This window comes from Symphalangus syndactylus, chromosome 4, assembly GCF_028878055.3.
Source record: "Symphalangus syndactylus isolate Jambi chromosome 4, NHGRI_mSymSyn1-v2.1_pri, whole genome shotgun sequence".
Lineage (NCBI taxonomy): Eukaryota > Metazoa > Chordata > Mammalia > Primates > Hylobatidae > Symphalangus > Symphalangus syndactylus.
The window spans coordinates 49844122-49865898 of NC_072426.2; the positions used below are offsets into that span (position 1 = coordinate 49844122).

The window sequence follows — 21777 nt, forward strand, 5'->3', positions numbered from 1 at the left end:
TTCCCATGGATACATATATTTAACTGTTATTGCTTTTATAGAAATCACAGGAATAGATTTTTTAATGATGGTAAGTATGAACGAATCATTGATAGCATATCACAGTTTTATGATTATGATCTATAGCAAAAATGATGAGAGGGTTTTTGTCTCTTGAATGTTGCAAAACTAATTGTACTCGTATCCATAAGAAACCCAAAACTTTATAAATTCATGCCTTTTATGTTACCACAGCTGAATAAGTCAATTTAACCTAGAAATAATTGACCATGTGTTTGAACATTGTAAGATTAGCTTTGACAGATTTCAAGAGTTGTCTGTTAATATTTTTGTGTGATGTGTATTCCCATGGAAAAGCCAGAGTGAATTCCATTATATCCCCTTTCAAAATTAATTAGCAGATACCTCCTTCTTCTAAAACAAACTTGTTTATTTATTATTGCTGGTGGTTGCTGATTTTTTTTTGGTTCCACCCCAGATATTGTTGACCCGCCATTATTCTTTAGTCTGTTTTATTGTCTCTTTCTCTGCAGAATAAATAGAAAGCTTTAAACACAAGCACTGATTTTCCAGGGTGCCTACGATTTTGGCCAGAGTAGTCAATGCTACACAGCTTGAGATCCATTAAATATTGAACAGTCATTGCTATAGGCAGCAAAAACAATACGTATTGATTGCCTCATTTCATCTTGGAAGGAGATTCCCTGATATGCTTTGCAAAATGAATATGATGTATTCCTCTGCATATGGGGAAGCAGATTGAAGGATAAGGTGCCTGATATAAATGCACCAACATGAGACACATTTCACTGATATTGATTTCTATGCTGAGAATGTGGCGAGAATGTGGTTCCTAGCAGCAGCTCTCAGCAATGTTTCAAACATTTCACAGACCATCTCTGGCAGCTGTGTTAATAAGGAGGGTTCAAGGCAAGCAAACACAAACTTTGACATCCACCAAGGAGATGTAAATAGTATACCATTAATACTCTAACATCTGCTTGGTAAACAAGAGCACTCTTTACAATTCACCTTAAAATGTTGCAGTAAAGAGTGAGAGACCCAATATGTTTGCAGACAGAGAGATTGGGCTTGAGAACTGTTTATTATTCTGCTGGGTAACTAAGCAGCTGTTGTGATTCGTTCTTGACCTTTAGGAGAGGTCTTAACCTGGGACATTTGAGACAGATGCTCTGAGTTATTGAACCTGCTTCTCTGCCACTGTGTGTCCTCCTGAGAAATAGAAACAATTCTTCACTACAGAAGAGAATAAGTTCAGCTGACTGGAATCCAGCAAAACATAGCTTGTTTGCAGGAAAGGATGTTATAACCATATCTTTGGCAGCTTGACCAATTGGCCTACATAATCTTTTATATCCATATTCAAAGTCATATTTTCTTTATCCAGAAAAATACAGATAACAATTCAGGATGTGTAAATTATTCACCAGCTTATTAAATTTCACCACCCAAGAGAAAAATTAAAATCCTATTTGTAGGCCAATTCAGTCTTTATTATGGCTCATTCACAATTGTAAGCATACAGATTGACTGCAAAAGTGGTGGGGAAAATATCATGCTTCAATATAATTCCCAACAGATTTCCAAATGTACCTTGAGAATATAGTTACATATCAACCTTTTCACGTGAGGTTTTTTCTTTTCTTTTAATGTGTTACCTTAGAATTGACTATGGTTAATGGAATAGTTAATGGTTCAGAAGTACATATTCTGGAACCAGAAGACATCGGAATGCAAAACTTTACTAGCTGTCACACTTTAAACAAGCAACTTACCTTCTCTGTGTGAGATTTTCCTTCTCTGTAAAAGTAGAATAAGTTCACCTGCTTCCTAGGTTCTGAAGATTAAATGGGTTAATAAATGTGAAATACTTAGATCGGTGCCCAGCCTACGGCACAGCACACAACACCAGTTAGCTATGTTGTGATTTTCTCTCATTTTGAATTCAAGTGCTCTCAATATGCCATTTTTAAAGAAAAAGCATTACTGTTCAATTCAATAACTACTGCATTTAAACAGACAAGAAAAACTGGATTTTTAACTCTTGCTTCCTTTTAACAGAAGTTAATATTAAAGTGAAAAGACACAATATTTAAAGCTCGTCAACCTAAATTAAACTAGGTGATCAATCATAGTGTTGCTGTTAAATAATGTATTCAAAATGATAAAAGATAATCCTTAGGTTTTATAAGCATTTCATAAGCATTGGGAAATTCCTACTAAGATTAAGCAGAATTGAAAAGTCAAAGGATGTAACTGCCTGCTTTTGATTTTTACATTTTTAAATTGATGCACGTATGTACACATTCACATAGCATCATGTCTTACGTACCCTTTAATCTAAAATAGCTCTTTAATAATGATTTATGATTTATTTTTCTGTTTTTATGCATGAGTAAGTACTGGTAAGATTCAGAAAGTATTTTCAAATTAACTCTGCATCATAACACATTGCACTTAAAAAAGAAAAGCACCAGGCAGTTAATAAAGTGAATCCCAAAATTAGCGGAGTAAAAAGAGCAGAAAGTCAATGCATGCTACTGATTATATAGAAGAGTGTGCCACAGTAAGTTCCTGGAATTAGGTTAAATATTATCTTTAAAAAGTAAAAAATGATAAGTGAGTTTTACTGTTTAATAATCCATCACTTAGATTTTCAGTATAATTCTGTCAGTAAAATGTTTTTGGACATTAAAACAATCTTGATTGTTGGGTAATATTCTGTTTTTGCTCTGTTATCTCCAGAAACATTAGAGATCAGTTTGCGCCCTTTCTGGCTTAAAATTCATTTTATCATTACACATTTCAAATATTGTGAGAAGGGATTGACTAAAAATGTATTACTATTCATGTTTATTTTGTATTATTTTTCTATTTTTAAAAGTTCAAAACACAATAAAATAGATTATAATCATCCTCCTCCATAAAGTTCACAATAAAATACATTTTTAAAAACCTAATCTGGATTTTATTTATATATAGATTTGTTTATCAAGTTCTAAAACAGGATAATCCTAAAGTGTGCCTTATCCAAATGCCTCATTTTATTGATAAGTTCTGCTCCGTTCTAAACAAATCTCTTGATGTAAAAAGACAATCCCAAAACTTATTAACTGCTTTGCCCGTTCTGGAATTGGTGCCTGGCACTTCCTCATCACAAGTAAATTTGATTTAGAAATAATTCCCTTGTTCTTTATACCAGAGGACTAAAATGGCACGTAACACACAGCCAGCTATCTGTGTCCTCCACAGGCCTGGGGCATGTCTTCTGGCCTAGCCCTTTCTGTTCAGGCCTTTTCGCTACAGGCTCAGACCCGTATTCCCTCTGGCCTGGGCGAGTCTAATCTTCCAAACTATTCCTTCCAATCCCGATTCTCAGCAGCTCAACCTTTTCCCCTATGTCTAATTGATTCCCAAATATAAGTTCTGGTTGTGTAGCAGAACGCCACTGCATTCCTACTGGTTAATCCTTGGCTTGTTTGCCCCTATTTTTATTATATTCCATTATTATATGGGCTTGCCACTCTTGGGACTCAAGCAGGAGCATCTCTGAAAGGGGGTAGAAGCATATTTCCACCTCCTTTCAGAGATGATCCTACTTGAGTCCCAAGAGTGTAGGCTTCTGGACTCCACATTTTGTTGAATTACACTTTTATTTCTCCTGAGTTCAGTGTTCCTCCTTTCAATAATGCTATGTAGCTAGTGCAGTACTACAATTCATCTCTCTTTTTTTCTTTTTTTTGGATTAGTACCCAGGCCATTCTATTTTAATGTTATTTTTCCCTCACCAAATTTTGTTGAGATTCAATTTGTGTCCATAGCCTAACATGTGAGTTCATTTGAAATAAGTTGTATTGTCATATTCTTCCTTTGCATATATATGATATATATTCCCAACCTTATTAATTGTATATTCAGATCCCTTCTACTATTTATTATGTTTGGCCAACTTTCCCCCGGATTGAGAGAATTGAGGCAAAATCTGTAATTTTGTTACCTTAATATTCTGCTTGTATTTCTTAACATTTTGGCTTCAATATTTTGACATTACATGACTTGTATACATAATGTAAAAGCATTATATGATTATATTTGAACTTGAAGGAAGGCTAACTACACTGGCTTGAACAGCTCACTAACTTTCCCTTGTACCCTGCTTTTGCCCTCTTTCCTATTTTTGTAGCTTAACTAGAACTGTTCTGAGTTAGCGTAACGGAGGTGCAGTCTGATTCTAGCCACTATGCCTCAGAGGCTCCCTGTTTATGATACGACAATTACCTAGACCAAGAATCTCTCATTATTAAGTAGTTCCCTATAAACATGTAGTGTTTTAGAATAAGGAGTCTGTACTGTAACCTTAGAGCCTGCATATAACTTATGTATTCAACCTAAAGTGTTAGTCCCTTTCTTTTTTCTTTTTTTTTTTTTTTGTTATACTTTAAGTTCTAGAGTACGTGTGCACAACGTGCAGGTTTGTTACATATGTATACATATGCCATGTTGGTGTGCTGCATCCATTAACTCGTCATTTACATTAGGTATATCTCCTAATGCTATCTCTCCCCCTACCCCCACCCCATGACAGGCCCAGGTGTGCCATGTTCCCCTTCTTGTGTCCAAGTGTTCTCATTGTTCAATTCCCACCTATGAGTGAGAACATGCAGTGTTTGGTTTTTTGTCCTTGCGATAGTTTGCTGAGAATGATGGTTTCCAGTTTCATCCATGTCCCTACAAAGGACATGAACTCATCCTTTTTATGGCTGCATAGTATTCCATGGTGTATATGTACCACATTTTCTTAATCCAGCCTATCATTGATGGACATTTGGGTTGGTTCCAAGTCTTTGCTATTGTGAATAGTGCCACAATAAACATATGTGTGCATGTGTCTTTATAGCAGCATGATTTATAGTCCTTTGGGTATACACCAAGTAATGGGATGGCTGGGTCAAATGGTATTTCTAGTTCTAGATACTTGAGGAATCACCACACCATCTTCCACAATGGTTGAACTAGTTTATAGTCCCACCAACGGTGTAAAAGTGTTCCTATTTCACCACATCCTCTCCAGCACCTGTTGTTTCCTGAATTTTTAACGATCGCCATTCTTACTGAGATGGTATCTCATTGTGGTTTTGATTTGCATTTCTCTGATGGCCTGTGATGATGAGCATTTTTTTCATGTGTCTGTTGGCTGCATAAATGTCTTCTTTTGAGAAGTGTCTGTTCATATCCTTCACCCACTTTTTGATGGGGTTGTTTTTTTCTTGTAAATTTGTTTGAGTTTTGTAGATTCTGGATATTAGCCCTTTGTCAGATGAGTAGATTGCAAAAATTTTCTCCCATTCTATAGGTTGCCTGTTCACTCTGTTGGTAGTTTCTTTTGCTGTGCAGAAACTCTTTGTTTAATTAGATCCCATTTGTCAATTTTGGCTTTTGTTGTCATTGCTTTTGGTGTTTTAGACATGAAGTCCTTGCCCTTGCCTATGTCCTGAATGGTATTGCCTAGGTTTTCTTCTAGGGTTTTTATGGTTTTAGGTCTAACATGTAAGTCTTTAATCCATCTTGAATTAATTTTTGTATAAGGTATAAGGAAGGGATCCAGTTTCAGCTTTCTACATATGGCTAGCCAGTTTTCCTAGCACCATTTATTAAAAAGGGAATCCTTTCCCCGTTTCTTGTTTTTGTCAGGTTTGTCAAATATCAGATGGTTGTAGATGTGTGGTATTATTTCTGAGGGCTCTGTTCTGTTCCATTGGTCTATATCTCTGTTTTGGTACCAGTACCATGCTGTTTTGGTTACTGTAGCCTTGTAGTATAGTTTGATGTCAAGTATCAAGATGCCTCCAGCTTTATTCTTTTGGCTTAGGATTGCCTTGGCAATGCCGGCTCCTTTTTGGTTCCATATGAACTTTAGTTTTTTCCAATTCTGTGAAGAAAGTCATTGGTAGCTTGATGGGGATGGCATTGACTCTATAAATTACCTTGGGCAGTATGGCCATTTTCACGATATTGATTCTTCCTATCCATGAGCATGGAATGTTCTTCCATTTGTTTGTATCCTCTTTTATTTCGTTGAGCAGTGGTTTGTAGTTCTCCTTGAGGAGTTCCTTCACATCCCTTGTAAGTTGGATTCCTAGGTATTTTATTCTCTTTGAAGCAATTGTGAATGGGAGTTCACTCATGATTTGGCTGTCTGTTATTGGTTTATAAGAATGCTTGTGATTTTTGCACATTGGTTTTGTATCCTGAGACTTTGCTGAAGTTGCTTATCAGCTTAAGAAGATATTGGGCTGAGACAATGGAGTTTTCTAGATATACAATCATGTCATCTGCAAACAGGGACAATTTGACTTCCTCTTTTCCTAATTGAATACCCTTTATTTCTTTCTCTTGCCTGATTGCCCTGGCCAGAACTTCCAACACTATGTTGAATAGGAGTGGTGAGAGAGGGCACCCATCTTGTGTCAGTTTTCAAAGGGAGTGCTTCCAGTTTTTGCCCATTTAGTATGATATTGGCTGTGGGGTTGTCACAGGTAGCTCTTATTATTTTGATACGTCCCATCAATACCTAATTATTGAGAGATTTTAGCATGAAGGGCTGTTGAATTTTGTCAAAGGCCTTTCCTGCATCTATTGAGATAATCATGTGGTTTTTGTCTTTGGTTCTGTTTATATGCTGGATTACATTTATTGATTTGTGTATGTTGAACCAGCCTTGCATCCCAGGGATGAAGCCCACTTGATCATGGTGGATAAGCTTTTTGATGTGCTGCTTGATTCAGTTTGCCAGTATTTTAATGAGGATTTTTGCATCGATGTTCATTAGGGATATTGGTCTAAATTTCTCTTTTTTTGTTATGTCTCTGCCAGGCTTTGGTACCAGGATGATGCTGGCCTCATAAAATGAGTTAGGGAGTATTCCCTCTTTTTATGAACTGTTCATAATAGGAACCTAGACCAGGAAAAATAAAGTTACTTACTCAAATTAGTTGGTAATTATGAATATAATTATGAATTACATGAAAACATGCTCCTTTTTAATAAGAATGTTAATTAAAGGCACAAATATAATAAGATAATCTGTAGCCATATAGTATTCACCATAGATTATTTTAACTTTTTATTTTGAAATAATTCTAGACTTATATGCAGTTGTAAGAAATAATAAAGTTCCCCTGTACCCTATACCCAGTGTTTCCTAATAGTAACCTCTTGTAAAACTATAGTACAAATTACAACCTCCACGATATTGACATTGATACAGTCAAAATACAAAACATTTCCATCACAAGGATCTTTGTGTTACTTTTATAGCCACCTTGAAGCTTCCCATCCTCTCTACCCCTTCTCCAATTCTTGGCAAGACTGATCTGTTCTCCATTTAAATTTGTTAGCTCAAGAATGTTATATAAATGAAATTATATGGTAGGATCTTTTTGAGATTGGCTTTTTTTTACTCAGCATAAAACTCTAGACACTTGTGTATTAGTGGTTTATTCTGTTTCATTGCTGAGTAGTATTCTATTTGGATATACCACATTATTCTTAATCGCCCATTGACGGACTGTTCCCAATTTTTGGTTGTTACAAATATATCTGCTACGAACATTCATGTACAGGGTTTTTTGTGAACATAAGCTCTGATTTCTCAGGAATAAAGGTGCAGATGGACAGTTGCTAAGGTGTTATGTTTAGTTTTTTTATTTTAACAAAATGCCAAATAGTTTTTGGATGTAGCTGTATCATTTTACATTCTTACCATCAAGGTATGAATGATTCAGTTTTTCTGTATCTTCCTCAGCATTTTTCACCGTCATTGCTTTTTATTTTAGCCATTATAATTGGTATGTAGCGATATTCCATTATAGCTTTAATTTTCTTTTCTCTGATGCCCAATGATTTTGCAAAGGATACCTAATGATTTTGAACATTTTTGTGTGCAGTTCTGTATATGCTTTTAAGTGAAATGTCTGCATTGGATAATTCTACCATCTCTGTCATCTTGATGCTAATTGTTTTTCATTCAAGTTGACATTTTTTGAGTTCTTATTATGATGAGTGATTTTCCGTTGAAACCTGGATATTCTGTGTTGTGAGACTCTGGCTCCTATTTAAGGCTCTGTTTTATCTGGCCTCCTCTGACACTACTCCAGCAGGGTTGCTGGCAGGGATAGAAATGTGGGTAGCCTCCTGACTGCCAGGTGGTGGTAGAAGTCCAGGTCCGTCACTCAACCTCCATTGACACAGGATCAGGAGAAGGGTTCCTCATTACTGATAGACAGAAGTGAGGTTCTGGCTTCTCCGCGAGGCCTCCATTGACACCAGATGACTGAGAGGCAGGAGTGTCTCTCGATAGCAACCCATTTTGCCTCCACTAATACAGTATGGGGGTGGTGTCTTTATCACGAGGCAGTGGTGAAGATCCCTACTCTCCGGTAGGCCTCCTCTGACACCACACCCTTAAGGAGGGGCAAGGGTGAAAGTCCAGGCTTCCCAAGTGGTCTCCAAAGACACTGGACAAGTGGAGAGTCCTGTTATCTCCTGTTATCTAGTTCCCCTCAGTGTTCTTGGACACTACCCTGGTGGAAAGTCAGGGGGAGAGGGTTTGGCTCCTGGCAAAATGAGGCTCTCCACTCTCCCCATCTCCACGGGGTCTCTATTTTTTCTGTGGTGTCGGCTCGATTAGAATGTTTGTATTGGTCTGTTCTTGCACAACTATAAAGAAATACCTGAGATGGGGTAATTTATAAAGAAAAGAGGTTTAATTAGTTCACAGTTCCACAGGCTGTACAGGAAGCATGGTGGCTCCTGCTTCTGGGGAGGTTTCAGGGAGACTTTACTCTCGGCAAAAGGCAAAGTGGGAGCAGGTATCTTATAGGACAGGAACAGGACCGAGAGGGTGAGGAAATGCTACACACTTTTAAACTTGATCCATGATAACTCACTATCACAAGAACAGCACTAAGGGGATGGTGCCAAACCATTCATAAGAATTCCACTTCCATGATCCAATCACCTCCCACCAAGCCCCACCTCCAACACTGGGGATTACAACTCAACAGGAGATTTGGGTGGGGACACAAATCGAAACCATATCAATGGTTATTTTATAAAAATAGTTATTTTATAAAAGGGAAGTCTTCTTGCTAGACTTCCCTTTCTCAGTCCTTTGGCTAGACAGAGAAGGCTTTGGTTAGGGCCTTTTTGTCTGTGCCCATTCACATGTTTAAGTTGCTGGTTCTGTAATATATGAGGCAAAAAGAAAACTCAAGGAACTCACCACCAGTGTTTTTCCTTCAGACCCAAGATTCCCAGCTAGTCCAGTCTCCTGTCTTCTCCCCACCTGTGAAAGTTTTCTTATAATTGTTTACATATGTGTGTGTGCATGTATCTGTTATACCTGTATATACCTATATGCATATATGTATATACTCCAGGGATTTTAGTTGTATTTAGTTGGAGGAATGGGGAAAATTCCATCTACTCCTTCTCCCCAGAAGCGAAAGTCTCACCACAGAATTTTAAGACATTTTTCCTCTGCATTTTTTCTACTGTATATAACAAAGGGCTTATCTAATAAATAATGAAGGTCTATTTATTTTTGAGCACATGATATTCAATATGAAACATTTAAAAATATTTATAAAAATACTTCAAAACAGGGAAAACTAGATGATGAGTAAATTAAATCAACTAAATGTATTTTATAATATTATTGCATTATACAAATAGACTTAATAAAGATAATTCAAAACTCCTAAGATAAGGAGAAAAGGGGTATAACTCCATCCAATCTGCTGAATGATTTGCAAGTTCACCTTTTTTTTGTGAAACCTGTTCCCACATTAATTTATCATTGCTGTTTTCTTCTGTGCTCCCATTGAGTTTTCAGTATTCCTCAAATTCTAGAGTCACAGACTCAGATGTCTTCAGGAGTCAAGCAAGCATTGGACAAAGCAGTGAGAATGTATAGTGAGTGGTAGGAACTATGATGAAGTGCAGTTTACACCACCCTGGAGCCCAGATGCATTTAAAATCAAATCTGCCAAGCATTGTGGCTCATGCCTGTAATTCCAAGAGGTAGAGGAGGGTGTATCACTTGAGCCCAGGAGTTTGAGACCAGGCTGGGCAACATAGTGAAACCCTGTCTCTACTAAAAACACAAAAATTAGCTACGTGTGATGGTGCACTCCTGTAAACTCAACTGCTGAAACAAAAGAATCACATGAACCCAGGAGGTAGAGGTTGCAGTGAGCCAAGATCGACCCACTGCACTCCAGCCTGGGAAGGAGTGAGACTTGGTCTCGAAAACATAAAAAAAATTAAAAAAAATTTAAAAATCAAATCCAGTAAAAACCAACAGCATATTATGACAGATTTTGCTCTCTTTACACTTCAGAAAAAAAGTAACATTGATCTCAGGCGAGGACTAAATATTTTGAGTTCAAAGTGATTTCCCTATTCTGCTTTTTATGTCTCTCAAAAAAAAAAAAAAAGACTTATGACTAGGAGCCACCTTTATGCAAAAAATTTATTAAAATATCTGTTATTTTAATTTGAATTCATAAACTGAAAAGCAGAGAATCTCAACTCTTCCAATTCTTAGGAGGAAAAAAGACGTGGGAAATATTGTATTGTTTGGGTTGTTATTTGGTGATTTAAGTTCTAAAAATATAATTTCCTTATAATAAAATCTCAAATCACTTTTCAAATGTAGGTCTCAGTTATAATTAGGAAATATTGTAGTATATTATATATAAATTTCATCTATTAATGATAATAAAAAAAGTGACAGCTAAGGAGCAAGTTATATAGCTATATTGCTTTCGTGTGGGATCTCAAGCTTATTTTTCCTTGGATCTTTTCTGGAAGTGGTACATTACCTGATGTAATAAGCAATAGTGATCCTTTCTATTTGAGCAGGAGTGACCCATCAAACCACAGACCCTGAAGATTTACTTCGTTAGACTCCCTATTAGCTCTAGACCTTTTCTCCCACACAGGTGAACAAGGTCAATGTCATGTGGAAAATTACTCTGAAACAATATTACACTCCAAATATAATACCAAGTAAGCTATCCCAGAAGCTAGGAAAGAGAAGTATTCACAAAATCAATTAAAATGCTCAAATAACACAGTTTATTAAACTGATTTAATCACACAGCAACAAGAATGAGAGAGAGATGGGATAAGGCAACAGACTTACGGTAACATGCAAATGTGAAAAGGCCACACTCCCTTGGTCTGGGATTATACAAAGTTCCTATGTCCTCTTTCTCTGCTTCATTAACCTTCCCTGTAACATGTGTGGTCACAAGCACCAGAGATGAGGTTTGAGCAAGGGGTCCACAGACACAAATTTCTCCAAATCAGTGATATACACTTCCTGTGTTGGAAGGACACACGGACAGGTATGAAGCTACAGAAGCAGATTGTCATTAACCTGCTGAACAGCCATGCATTTTGTTTATATTTCCTCAACAGAGCATATGTGGGGTCAGAATAGGAACATACTAGCTGTCACCAATGGGTGGCTGATTTAGAGGTGATAAGCTCTTAGCCCAGAAGTGGTAGAATCAGAGTTGTTCTTTCACTTCCTTTCTGTCCACCATTCATCTTTGTGTTTGTTCTGTCATATTTTCTATTAAATCTATTTATTTTTTTTGTGTTTTGCATATTACTAACTTACTTTTTATCCTTAACACATCAACTCTGCTCTTATTTTACAGGCTACTACTTTTTAAATTATGTATATTTATTACTTCTTATACATTTTTACTATAATTCATAAGCTACTTACTATCCATGTTTAATATTTCTTATAAGTCTCCCATACCTTGTTTTCCCTCTCCTTACAGAATTTAATATCCTCAAACAATACAATAAACTCAGATCGTTGTCAGTGGCCTTTCTCCAGCCACAATGGGCAGCAGCACAGACGCCCATCCAAAGGGTCACATTTCAAGGAAATCACGTATCAATCCAAGAATGAGAATTCAGAGAAATGAACATATATATCAGGTAAAATGTACAGATTTAAATGTATTTTTTTGTACCTTAATTTTTGTGATGAAATATTAATTGGGTGATTTTTAGGCATTTTATAAAAATCATGTCCAAGACAAAAACAAAAAGATTAAAGTTAAATCTAATCCCAGAGAAATAATACTGTAGTCTTTTTTGAAACACTCATACATCAAACTATATCAGTTTCACACAGAAAAGCAAGAAAACTAAGTTGGCAAATAGATGTATTGGATGTATTAAATTGTAAAAATACACCTAGAAATCAAAGTTTGCAGGAGAATAAGAGATTTCAGGGTAAAAATTGGACTTAAAATGGTATTTGTAACAAACCTGCACATTGTGCACATGTACCCTAAAATCTAAAGTATAATAAAAAAAATGGTATTTGACCCCAACTGTCTTTGCACAAATTTAAAATAACGATTTTTCTTTTATCATGACTATTTAAATTCGAATGTATGAATTGAACAAGTAACTAATGGCCTTACTGACTGTATTTCTACTTTGGTTAGTTGAAATATATATGTGATATTTCACATATTTAGCTGAACAACCATTTGTTTATTTTGAAAATGAAGTGCAATTGTTCTGCTCAATCATTACTATGATTTACCTAATTTAGAGAAACCATAAATTACATAATTTAGAGAAAATGTCGACATAGAATTTGTTTTTCCATGACTATTTTATTTCTGTGTAAAATATGGGCTTGGAAGTATATTAGCCAGTTATGACTAACTGAAACTGTCATCCAAATAGTAGATTATGTAAATATAGAATTGCAAAATTAGGTAATTTCTACTGAGAACAGAATACCAAGCAACAAGCTTAAACAGAAAAATAATAGGAAGAAAATTTTAGCAGCAAAAGAACTTTCTGAATAATATTACACTTTAGAAAGAATTTCAAAGATAGATTAGAATAGATTTTGCTTCCAGAATATTCTATTAAGACTTGACCAGGTGTAGTCATACTTCAGAATTGTAAACTGGACTACACTGTTCTCCACTAAAGACTTCTCAGAAACAGAAACACCTCAGCAAATCAGTTAATGACTATCTGCTTGATGACCACTGGTCAAAGGAATACCTTTCAAAGAGATATGACATCTTGGGAATTCAATGTGCTGTACAGTCATTTCTTCCTGGTTCCTGGTCTTAGCTCCTTCACCTAACAGGTAGCATTTGGAGAACTTAAACTTTCTGAGCTTTACCCTTTACTCATCTTAAAAATATACCTTTAAATTCCTACCTCAAAATGTTGTAGAGACCTAATTTAGATAATATGAAAAGTACCTTGTTTTGATCACAATGAATACTTATTGTATACTTTTCATTAGCTAAATAAAATTTTTATATAAAGATGCAAAAGGTTAAAGAGGAAAGCCAGATCTACACTCTTCCTTCCCATTGAGGTTCTTAGAATAGAAAAATGACAGAAATTTTAATTGGTCCCCAGAAAATTATTTTTATATGATTAGTGTGGTGGTGGAAGTCAGCCTACCCTTGGGGAAGTTCACGAGATATGCAATGTATATTTTGCTGATAAAGGAGAATATTCAGTTCAGATTTATCATATTCTTTTATTTAATTAATATTTCTATTGTGCCTACTAGGTGCTAGGTACTTTGCTAGGATTTGGAGATAAAATAATAGGAAAAAGAAAAGGCAAGTTCTTGGTTGTATTAGTCTGTTTTCATGCTGCTAATAGACATTCCTGTGACTGGGTAATTTATAAAGGAAAGAGATTTAATTGACTCAGTTCAGTATGGCTGGGGAGGCCTCAGGAAACTTATAAGCATGGCAGAAAGGGATGCAAACACGTCCTTTTTCACATGGCAGCAGCAAGGAGAAGTGCCAAGCAAAAGGGGAAAAGCCCATTATGAAACCATCAAGTCTTGTGAGAACTCACTATCAAGAGAACAGCCACATGGGAGTAATGCTCCCATGATTCAGTTACCTCCTTCCGGGTCCCTCCCATGACACGCAGGGATTATGAGAACTACAATTCAAGATGAGATTTGGGTGGGGACACAGCCAAACCATATCACTAGTGATAGGGATTTTTCAGCCAAAGTAGAACCCGTAACAATGTAGGGAACTCAAACTACATTGTCATGTGAACTATAAACATAACGTTAAATTGAAAGGAATTCCTAGAGTTATAGGATATAGACTGAAAATGAAATCAAGACATTATCCAGAAGAGACAAAAGGGCTCAACAGTCATTTGTTACTGAATAGCACAGTCCTGCTTCTCCTCTCCCATAGCATGCTCAGGGAAGCCCTGGCTTCCTGGTGAACTATTCCTTCCATCTGGGTCTAGTAAAGTTAGAAGGCGAAGTCTTCCAAAATGCAGAACTCTAGAAGCCATATTCTCTATATTTTCCTGAATGATTGAGATACTTCAAAATAAATTTAAATTAAAAAGTAACGTCGTCTAAATATTAAAATGGACTATTTCAATTTATTTTATTAAATTTGGATGTTCTAGCTTTTGTTTTCTATTCTATGTCATCTAGGGATTACTGAAATTTAAAAATGAAATTACATTACAGTCTAAGTTAAACCTCAGAGTAGAGAATAAGTTAGGCTAAAAAATGAGCCTGCCCTCAAAGAATACACTGAATTTTTAAAAATGTACTTTAAAATATTTGTCTATTTAGAGTCAAATATATTAACGAAGCATATCCTTGACTTCAGATGTACCCACTTCAAAAACCACTCATTGTTCTGGCAGTCACTTGTTTTCTCTCTATCTCTTCATCTGGGCCCCTGACATTTTTCCCTAAGTGAAACCCATATGTGAAATAAGTTCATGTTGATAAAAACCCATCTGTAAGTAGAAATAATGAAGATTAAGTATTGGCTATTGCCTGTTTAGCTGTATTTTTAAATGTTGCATTATATCATACCTAAACAAGTCAGAAATAGCTCATTGTGTGATCTACTCAGAAATGGTAAAAATACTTTGAAAGATTTCAGCTATAAATTAAGTCTAAATGAATACACTATAAATGACTTACAAGTGTTCAATTTTCTAGGCACTATCTCTGCTGCCAAAAAAGAAATACCTAGAGGTGGTTAGGAGAATCAGAAGTCTCATTTTTAGAGAAGAATAAAAATGGCACTCCATGAAATTTGAGGATATAGCATTACAATAAAACTCATCGTTTATACTGAACTCTTTTCCAGTTGGTGCCTATAAGAACAATGAGTAACTTTTTCAAAACACAAATATCTATGTCCCATTCTTCAGTGATTCTGATTCGTTAAGGCATGTGAATTTTAGGGGGGAAAAGTTATCCAGGTAATTCTGATGAACACCACTGATTAACAACCAGTGCTAATGAAACCTTAACAAAATTCAAAGAATGGCTAAATAATAGACGAAAATTAAAGGCTTATAAAATTACATTTGGTAAGTCTGTTTACCTATGTATGTTGACACTCAACATGCTCAGTGCTGATCAGAGATTGCTTCAGTTATTCCCTGAAACAATCTTATGAAATAAATATCATTATTATCTCTACTGTGCAGATGAGGATAATGAAGACTAGAGGGCATACTGGCTTATACAAGAGCACAGAGCTTAGTACTAAAGCTGAGATTCAAATTTAGATATTTACCTTCTAGCGGAGCCACACTTGTAACCTCTATGAGATACTACCTCTCAGATTCACACTACTGTACTTCATTTTAACAAATTTAACTCACACGTAACTTTCTAGGAAATAATGAATTAAATAAAAGTAGATAAAGCATATAAACAAGAGAAACATTATGTATTCATTGCTGTAAACCTATGATTGAGTTGGACACAAATCAAATATTTCAAACAATGAAATGTGTCATAAAATAATATAGGAATAGGAAATATTTTGTATCTGAAAACCCTGAAGTCTGACATTTTTGAAAAACCAGCATGTAATTGTTAGTTTTATGGGTCAACTTGACTGAGTAATAGGGTACCCACACATTTACATATAAACATTATATTTGGATGTGTCTTTCAGGATGTTAATAGGTAGACTGAGTAGAGCAGATTGTCCTCTTCTCCAATGTGGGTAGGCATCATCCGGTCCTTCAGTGCCTGAATAGAACAAAACGGCCAAGGAAGGGAGGATTCCCTTTTTCTCTCTGATTGCTAAACTGGTACGTTGGTCTTTCCTTGACCCCAGACTGGGACTTACACCATTGCTGCTACTGTCTCTCAGGCCTTAGAACTCAGGCTGGAACTACACCACCACTTCCCTCTATCCCATGGCTTTCCTGGGTTACCAGCTCTCAGGTGGCAGATCATGGGACTTCTCTGCCTCCATAATCAAATAAGCCAATTCCTTATAATAAATCTCATTTTATATGTATAAAATGAGACAGTACCATATGACTCAGTCAAGTTGACCTATAAAACTAACCATCACATACTGGTTTTTCAAAAATGTCAGATTTCAGGATTTTTGAATACAAAGTGTATATTAATTGTAGCTAAGATCAAAAGAACCAATAAAATATATACATAATTATATATGTATATAATTGAACATGTTTGACTTTTTAAAGTCAAACGATTATATATGTACATATATAATCTCCTATTGGCTCTTTTTATCTGAAGAACCCTAATACACAGTACCATAATCTTTAAGCATAGGGTAAACTTGGCAAAAGATTTCTATTCTATTGGAGAGATTCTTGTCTCCAGGAATAATAGTATATGACCTATAAGTGTTCTATTTTCTTGGTGTCACCTATACTACGGGAAAACATCTCTCTAGGGGTAGTTAAGACAATCCAAAGACTTATTTTTCAGAGAAAAATAAAAAATAGCACTTCCATGATACACAGGTATGATGCTAAAATGAAACAAATCATTTACTTTAAACTCTTTTCCAGCTAGTTTGGATCCTAAAGATGTGCTGTTCAACTGCTAATGTTTCCACCAAAATTTTTACCCCTCTTTAGCAGAGACAGATGAGCTCTATATTTTTTTCAAAAATAAAAAGGTTCTGTCAAATTTGATTTTCATTTTAAAAAAGGCTTGCACAAAAGTGGAAAAAAATGTTCAAACTGTAATTGTAGTTAAGATCAAGTAAGTACCACAAACCCTGTTATTTAATACCAAGTTTAGAAAATTCTCAAATGTTAAGGTGGTTAACATTATACAGTATGTAAATTAAGTGTATATGCATGCACACAAATCTAATTTCAATTAATGATACAAAACTACACAGTCTTTCAAGTTTTCAGACAGGCTGTGCAGACGTGAGATTATTAGCCAGCCTTATGCATACCTCGTTGCAATATAAAAACAAACAACGCACATCGATAATCACTAAGTAACCTTGGCACACTATGTAACCTTTGCTTGTACATTATGATTCTGACTTGAAGATGCTCAACTGAAATTTTAAATTTCTTTAACTTATGATCCAATTGACACCCTTAAATTCAACATAGTGGTTGGAAATTTAGACAATAATCTGTCTCAGATTATACGTGTTCAGTCTATTTAGTGAATTCAGAAAATTCTTTCTCTAATGCGTCAAGGAGCTATACGGAATACAGTAACTTGAGCTCTTCTTTTTTCTTTTTTTATCTTTATTATACTTTAGGTTTTAGGGTACATGTGCACAATGTGCAGGTTTGTTACATATGTATCCATGTGCCTTGTTGTTTTGCTGCACCCATTAACTCCTCATTTAGCATTAGGTATATCTTCTAATGCTGTCCCTCCCACCTCCCCCCACTCCACAACAGTCCCCGGAGTGTGATGTTCCCCTTCCTGTGTCCCTGAGTTCTCACTGTTCAATTCCCACCTATGAGTGAGAACATGCCGTGTTTGGTTTTTTGTCCTTGCAATAGTTTACTGAGAATGATGATTTCCAGTTTCATCCATGTCCCTACAAAGGACATGAACTCATCATTTTTTATGGCTGCATAGTATTCCATGGTGTATATGTGCCACATTTTCTTAATCCAGTCTATCGTTGTTGGACATTTGGGTTGGTTCCAAGTCTTTGCTATTGTGAATAGTGCCACAATAAACATATGTGTGCATGTGTCTTTATAGCAGCATGACTTATAGCCCTTTGGGTATATATCCAGTAATGGGATGGCTGGGTCAAATGGTATTTCTAGTTCTAGGTCCCTGAGGAATCGCCACACTGACTTCCACAATGGTTGAACTAGTTTACAGTCCCACCAACAGTGTAAAAGTGTTCCTATTTCTCCACATCCTCTCCAGCACCTGTTGTTTCCTGACTTTTTAGTGATGGCCATTCTAACTGGTGTGAGATGGTATCTCATTGTGGTTTTGATTTGCATTTCTCTGATGGCCAGTGATGATGAGCATTTTTTCATGTGTTTTTTGGCTGCATAAATGTCTTCTTTTGAGAAGTGTCTGTTCATGTCCTTTGCCCACTTTTTGATGGGGTTGTTTGTTTTTTTCTTGTAAATTTGTTTGAGTTCATTGTAGATTCTGGATATTAGCCCTTTGTCAGATGAGTAGGTTACAAAAATTTTCTCCCATTGTGTAGGTTGCCTGTTCACTCTGATGGTAGTTTCTTTTGCTGTGCAGAAACTCTTTAGTTTAATTAGATCCCATTTGTCAATTTCGGCTTTTGTTGCCATTGTTTTTGGTGTTTTAGACATGAAGTCCTTGCCCACGCCTGTGTCCTGAATGGTACTGCCTAGGTTTTCTTCTAGGGTTTTTATGGTTTTATGTCTAACATGTAAGTCTTTAACCCATCTTGAATTAATTTTTGTATAAGGTGTAAGGAAGGGATCCAGTTTCAGCTTTCTACATATGGCTAGCCAGTTTTCCCAGCACCATTTATTAAATAGGGAATCCTTTCCTCATTTCTTGTTTTTATCAGGTTTGTCAAAGATAAGATAGTTGTAGATATGCAGCATTATTTCTGAGGGCTCTGTTCTGTTCCACTGATCTATGTCTCTGTTGTGGTACCAGTACCATGCTGTTTTGGTTACTGTAGCCTTGTAGTATAGTTTGAAGTCAGATAGCGTGATACCTCCTGCTTTGTTCTTTTGGCTTAGGATTGACTTGGCGATGCAGGCTCTTTTTTGGTTCCATATGAACTTTCAAGTGATTTTTTCCAATTCTGTGAAGAAAGTCATTGGTAGCTTGATGGGGATGGCATTGAATCTATAAATTACCTTGGGCAGTATGGCCATTTTCAAAAACTGGCACAAGACAGGGATGCCCTCTCTCACCACTCCTATTCAACATAGTGCTGGAAGTTCTGGCCAGCGCAATCAGGCAGGAGAAGGAAATAAAGGGTATTCAATTAGGAAAAGAGGAAGTCGAATTGTCCCTGTTTGCAGATGACATGTTTGTATATCTGGAAAACCCCATTGTCTCAGCCCCAAATCTCCTTAAGCTGATTAGCAACTTCAGCAAAGTCTCAGGATACAAAATCAATGTACAAAAATCATAAGCATTCTTGTACACCAATCACAGACAAATAGAGAGCCAAATCATGAGTGAACTCCCATTCACAATTGCTTCAAAGAGAATAAAATACCTAGGAATCCAACTTACAAGGGATGTGAAGGACCTCTTCAAGGAGAACTACAAACCACTGCTCAATGAAATAAAAGAGGATACAAACAAATGGAAGAACATTCCATGCTCATGGGTTGGAAGAATCTTTTCTCTTTTCAATACAAAGCCTTAGTACTCTACTGTCTCATTTCAGATAATGCCCACATTTTAAACCGACGCACATTAAAGCCTGAAATTATTGAAATGCCAAGGGAAGGTTAGGGATAGGGAACTAAACAGAGGGAGAAACACACTGTGTACCCAAAAAAGAAAACAGTTTGAGAATGCTCTGGCAACTTGAAGTGCCTCCGAATGTTGCAATGAAAGAAATATACCTGTGAAACCAATGAGTCTCTTCCTGAGCCTTGCTGTAGAGGACTTGTACTAATTTTAAAAGTCAACCTTATATTCAATTAGTAACCAGTCCTTGTATACCAATGCTTTGAAAAATCAACTTTTCCCAACTCTGTGTGGTTCAGATAATAAATAGTACAATTTAGGGATTTATATATTTCACCAGTTGGCAACATAATTGCATTCAACTACTCAGGGTGATGATCTCCTGTCTGTGCTAAGAGTACTAGCTTAAGCAAACATGATCTATATTTAAAAGTGTTTAAAGAATGACAAAATTATTTTTTATTTCCACAACAATCCTATTCTTTTATTTGATTTATATATTATTCATCAAATCACTGACCATATGTAAATTATAAATATAGTAATTAAGTTCCTATGAATAGTAGAAAACTACCAATAACATTAAATCAATCCATGCAAGTTTCTCTAGAATTTCATTAATTTAACGTTAAAAATATTTTCTACCATAACTTACTGGGTTTCAAAAAGGTATTTCTGTGGAGGCTTTGGTTTTTCTGTTGTAGGAGATGTGTGGTATTATCAAAAATGAACTATAAAAACAAAATAGTTCAAGGTTTTTTGAAGCAAATCTTATAATGACAAATCTTTAATTTTTAAAAAATAAAGTTTTCAATTAAATACTCCATTTCCTATGCGCATTTAAATACAAAAATAAAATATTAGACTGAGGAGCATAAAAGTAATCTTTATCCAGGCTGCCCTATTTGTGCTTCAATCTTTTTAACAATCCATTGTGAGTGATGTTTCAGCCTCCCCTTTAACTGTTTCATAATAGGTAAGTAGCTACAAGGTAGACCATTCTTTCTTGTCACAGCAAGAAGCAGGATCTATTTGTGATAGCAACAAGGTAAGAAAGGGTGAAATTAATTCCAAGTTTCCCCTAAGGCTCTTCTCTCCTTATAACCACCTACATTTCAATTGATTTTCTCTGACGCAATAAAGAATTAACAGCTCTGATGACCTTTCAGAAGAGTATAATGCATCTTTATCTTCTCGTGAAGTGTAAGGAAATTGTCACCCTCCCTACTAAGATATAGCGAGAACTTCAGAGCCTGACAAGGAGGAGAAACCATCTACTTGTTTAGGAGTCAGTCACCTCTAAGCCCCAGACTCTATAATTACACGGCTCACCTTCTCCTTGGTAATCTCCTGTTAATGTTTTTCTGTTACCAACGTATAAACTTTGGCGGTGGGGGCGGTGGGGGTTGGAATAAGGTTTAATTATTTGCAGACATCTAAAATGAGGAGCAGATTTTACTAAAATTTAGGGTGTCACTTCTGATTTAAGAGTGATGTGAAAATTGATGTAATGACATTTAGGATTTGACTCTCCCTAACTTTGGCCCACTTCCGTGAGTTGGAGACTGCATAACCTCTGTAGCCTGAGATGGTTCTCCTGTCTACAGTTAGGAATTCTCTATGTGGCCAGCCTATAACCCTACTTAACAAGTACTGGTTTCCTCTAATAGGATCTATTTCCACGATGAACGTTCATCACTACGGATAGATAGCCTTTTCTAAAGAGTTTACCACCTATATAAACAACGGTTAATTTTAACACATATTCTATTTTTGTTTGTGTAATTTTTATATTTTTGCTATTTTTTCTTAATAAGAAACTGAAGGTTTCGATTTGAATTCTCCATAGCAGTCTGCAATTGTACAACAATCGTGCTGCTTATCTTTAGCTCATTTTGTTTCAGTAAGAATGAGGCTGCCTCATTAGGTTTGAGGCTAACATTGCATTACATCATTAGTTTTCCTGTTGTACCAGAATAAGA

The 21777-nt window shown here is 35.9% G+C and overlaps 1 long non-coding RNA gene across 1 annotated transcript; it reads right to left on the reverse strand.

Moving 5' to 3' along the window:
* Window positions 1-487: 487 nt before the first annotated feature.
* LOC129480224 (uncharacterized) lies at window positions 488-20508 on the reverse strand. The gene is made up of 3 exons (XR_008656944.1): window positions 20451-20508; window positions 1797-1858; window positions 488-527 (listed from the first exon to the last, which is right to left on the reverse strand). It is a non-coding gene; the product is annotated as an uncharacterized lncRNA (long non-coding RNA).
* Between the last annotated feature and the right edge of the window lie 1269 nt (window positions 20509-21777).